This window comes from Polyodon spathula, chromosome 13, assembly GCF_017654505.1.
Source record: "Polyodon spathula isolate WHYD16114869_AA chromosome 13, ASM1765450v1, whole genome shotgun sequence".
Lineage (NCBI taxonomy): Eukaryota > Metazoa > Chordata > Actinopteri > Acipenseriformes > Polyodontidae > Polyodon > Polyodon spathula.
The window spans coordinates 1935285-1939864 of NC_054546.1; positions in this window are offsets into that span (position 1 = coordinate 1935285).

A 4580-nucleotide genomic window follows, 5' to 3' on the forward strand; every position below is an offset into this window, starting at 1 on the left:
ATTTTTGAGGCATCACTATAAAATTAATGAAAAAAAAAAGAAAACACGAGACGAGTAAATGTAGTTTATATAGGAGTCTATAAGGAATGCAAATTATCTGGCCAATTATTAAGTGTAATAAGACCAACAGCAGATCTGTACAGCAATAAAAACCGGGGTGATTCAACATCCAAATACCTACGGAAGCCTAAGACTGGTCACAGTGTGGAAGACCTGCATGCATCAGCAATCACAGCAAGCACATTTCATCAACAAGTACAGCTCACTATTTTGAAAATGTAAGGACTGCCCTGGAGTACCTACATTAAACTCCTTAAAAATGATACAGCAGAGCAATTATTGCAAGTTATAGATCTTATACGTATGAAGGTACATCATTTTATTTAACCGTTTGCAGGTTTAAAAAATCCATATTCAGGTCACCTCCTCTCTTAAATGATCATGGTTCAGAGATCTGCAACCAGATCATTTGTTATATATTTGTCCATGTCTTACATAAATTAGACCATATCTATTCTTCAAGGTCTTTTAAGATTATCATAAAGGATTACATTACAATCCATTAAAGACTGGCTTAATTCTGAAGAGAACCCAATATGGTTTTATACAGATGTTCTAATAGGTTAGGTTAGCATTTGTATTGATTTTTTTTATGGTGTTAACATAATATTTATATAGAGAATTAGCCAATTAGAGAATTAAAAAAAAAAAAAAAAGACTTAGCAGTCAAGATGTTAAATATTCTAGAACAGCTAGATCTGAACTTTGTCATTGTGTGGCATCTGTGAGGAGACAAAAACAAAACAGTTACATGCCATTGCCATGCCTGGTGCATGACAACGACATCAGTAATGCTTCAGAGAGCAGCCCAGCCTAAATGAGTCATTCGTTTGACAGATATTTGGGGTAATGTATTGTTTACTCCAATGCATCCTATGCACATGAAGCTTCTTTGGAGAACTTGACTAAGAATGTTGTCAAAATCCCATTTGTCATCGAGCCTGTGTTAGCAGGTAGAACTGTGAAGCACCCACAATGTGTACTGAAATCCTTCAGCAATTCATATCAGCACAAAAGCCTTGGAAACCAGATTAATTTACAAGCTAGTCAGGGTCAGCCAGTACTACAAGGTCATAATCATAATTTAAAAACAACTTGAGGCCTGTCCATTCGAATGAGACAGCAAGGCATGGCAGGGTGAGCCTAGGTATTATCTGACGGGTCAGGCAGCTGTATCATCAAGTTCATCGTCAAAACACCATTGTGTGGATTCAGAGTGCCATTCGACCTCAGCTCAATACTTCATCTCCGTACAACCAAACAAATTATAAAACAGCTTAACATCCTTCTTAATGTTTCGTATGATTCACTTTGTACTGACTGTGAAATAGGATATGAACAATCTTATGTCAGGAATGAAAAGGAGATGTATAATCAAATTTGTAGCGGTCTATACTTATTTAAAATAAACAAACACATTTTAAACCATTTCAAATGCATTTTAGAATATTGGCAAAACAAAAGGAACGCATACAGTGGTAGTTTAAACAATACATTCATGCAGATTCCAATAATGAGTAACCCTCACAGGGAATGTTGCTGCTGAGTAGCGCAATGGCTCCTGGTAAACCAGGTATTACAGTATATGCATTTACATGAGTTTAACCTGCAAGTAAACAATAACAGATGTACTGGTTTATCCTGTCTATAAATATCTCCACTCCTCTAACAAATGCCACATATAACAGATGGCTTATTTTGAATGTAAAATAGCCCCAGCTACATGCAGTATGTAGGTGTAATGTGTAGATCTAAATGACAGATAAAATGTAACTGCTAAACAAATGTTTTATTATGACTGAGAAGTTGTGTTTCTGAGTAACTTTAGATGCACGGTACAGTATGCATATTGCACGCCGGTTTGTATCACACCAGTATAGTGACTGTTTAGTTGTTTTGTTTTAAATTGAGAGAGTTTTGATGAACAAGGTTATTAGTTTAGGAGCTCCAAGTTTCAGGAAGCAGCTGTCGTTCTGAGTTTACTGCCTGCCCCTTTGAGACAAGCAGCTTTAAAAAGGTTTGTGCATCACAGTGGACATGTGGCCGTTTCCACCCGATCCCTTATTCTCTGATAGATCAGTTGTAGTTTCAAATGGACTGGTGTGTAGTGTTAGAAATAGGCATTTTCTGATGCACATGAACACCCTGGAGGTATTAGAGATAAACATTCCTGGTATCATGTGTAAACTAGAACTACTTCTTTTTTTGAAGAGTTTTTATTTTAGCCTTGCATTTGCCTTTGGCACGGAAGGCCTGGTGTTAGACCTAGCGTGCAGAACTACAGTTTCAATATGGGGACAATATACAGCAGAGTAGTCAGATTGCAATTGACATCAATACCTTCCTGAGTTATTTAACCCCATTGAGATAAATGAACTAAAATCAATACATTTCAGGCAGTGTGACGTGCTTCGTCAAAACAATAAGAATAAAAAGCAAACACATTTGTAGAGGGATTTGATTTCCAAACAGTGTATTAAAATGTAGCAATGATCCCTAAGTGCCCCCGTTTCCAACGACAGCTATTATTACTTTCTAATTTAGGCATCAGTTCGAAATGTTAATGCTTGCTGTTCTGCCCTCTGTTTTGAAGATCAGGGGACATGGGCTTCAAAAGGCCCCCAGACTTTTATTGCAGTCCAAATTCACCTTTGACAAGGTAAACATCTTTCAAGAAGCCCCCCAAAAAGCATTCTTAACAGCACCAATCACACTGCTGCTAATAGTACTGTCACCCAGCTCTCCACCAGTGACACCCACAACTCAGCAAGGAGTTTTATTAAGCTGCTTTGAAACAGAAGAGAGTCCATACAATACATCTGTCTGTTTCAAAACAATATTGGTAATCTGAAGACAGAGAGATAAGTGGAATTTGAACTGCAATTCGAATACACTAGCATTAAAGCTGTATTTATCCAATACACTGCTGTTTGATGAAGAGGGTGGATTTTTATAATCAGAATCAGAGCAGAAGTTTCACGCCATGCAACACGGAAATTAAACTGTACCACAACTGCATTTTTATTTCAGCTAAACTGAACTAAATAAAGCTAGATTAAAACTAGACTAGAAGAACTACATTGTAACAGCAGTTTCACTGGAATGGAAAGACAGATACAACTGCTGCTGTGCTGGTGTTCTAATTAGCAAAATGCCAGGGAGGTGGGAATACAAATGCTTCTCAAATGAGAGTCTGGCTGTCTATAGCAAAGTCTCCTATCTGGTGGGAACCACAGAGCAAGAACCATTTTATCCACCCACGTGTTTCTTACTCCTTTACATGGTGACACCCACCCACAGAAAATAAAGGTTTTCTAGTACTTTCCAAAGGTAGACCACACCCTTTCAGTTACACCCATGGAACGGAATGAAAGAATAAGAGGAAGCGATAAGAAGCCACAGCTCACATCATTTCTATAGAGATTGGGGAGATGGAGGGATAAGATCAAGCAGACTTCCTCCCGCCACAGGAAACGGGAAACCACAACGAGACGGGTCGAGAGACAAAGTATGGTATGACTTGTTCTGCTCTAGGTGTCTGAGGTTCCACCCTCAAATCGTTTGATCTCGTCGGATCTCAGAGTGTTACCAGAACATGAGACATGGACTCGTCAGTATGTGGGTTGGAGAGTGTGGCAGGCTGGCGAGTGGATAGAGGCCCAGAGACAGATTGCAGTTCAAAAAAATAACTATTTTATTATAAATAAACAAAAATAAAGTGCACAAGGGCAAAATAACAGATACTCAAACACAAATAAAACAAAACCAAAACTCACAAAAATAAAGTTTCCAGGCTGGGCAATGCCTTCACTGGATTTAGAAAATTCAAAAACCACAAAACAAACCTGCTTCCTCAGCTCCCTCCTCCCAAATGAGAAGCTGAGGCCTCCTTTTATATCAAGTGGCTGGGCGCTGATTGATCGTTAATCAACCTAATCAACTAAACAACCCCAGCCCCTTGAACATAATCAACTCAGGCAGGCAGGGGAAGTTAACCCCATCCCTGCCAATTTAAAAGGGCAGAGCTTTGCTCTGCCACACACCTCCCCCCATGTACAACGTACACCGGCCGCAATCGGCCAACTCCCCCCCCCTCCCCCCCCCCCCCCACCCTCCTCCCCCCAAGAGTCCAATTATGTCCCTTGGGTGGGCTGTTATGGTGGGTGGTGGTGGGCGGGGTTGATGTCGGAGCCCCCAAGCCTTCTTTGGTTGAGGGGGCCCCGAATGTCCAAGGTAGCATGGCGACGGCGGCCCGGCTCCCTCTGGTGGCGGAGGCGGCGACGGCGGCCCGGCTCCCTCTGGTGGCGGAGGCGGCGACGGCGGCCCGGCTCCCTCTGGTGGCGGAGGCGGCGACGGCGGCCCGGCTCCCTCTGGTGGCGGAGGCGGCCCGGCTCCCTCTGGTGGCGGAGGCGGCGACGGCGGACCGGCTCCCTCTGGTGGCGGAGGCGGAGGCGGGCGGCCCGGCTCCCTCTGGTGGCGGAGGCGGCGGCGGCCCAGCTCCCTCTGGTGGCGGAGGCGGC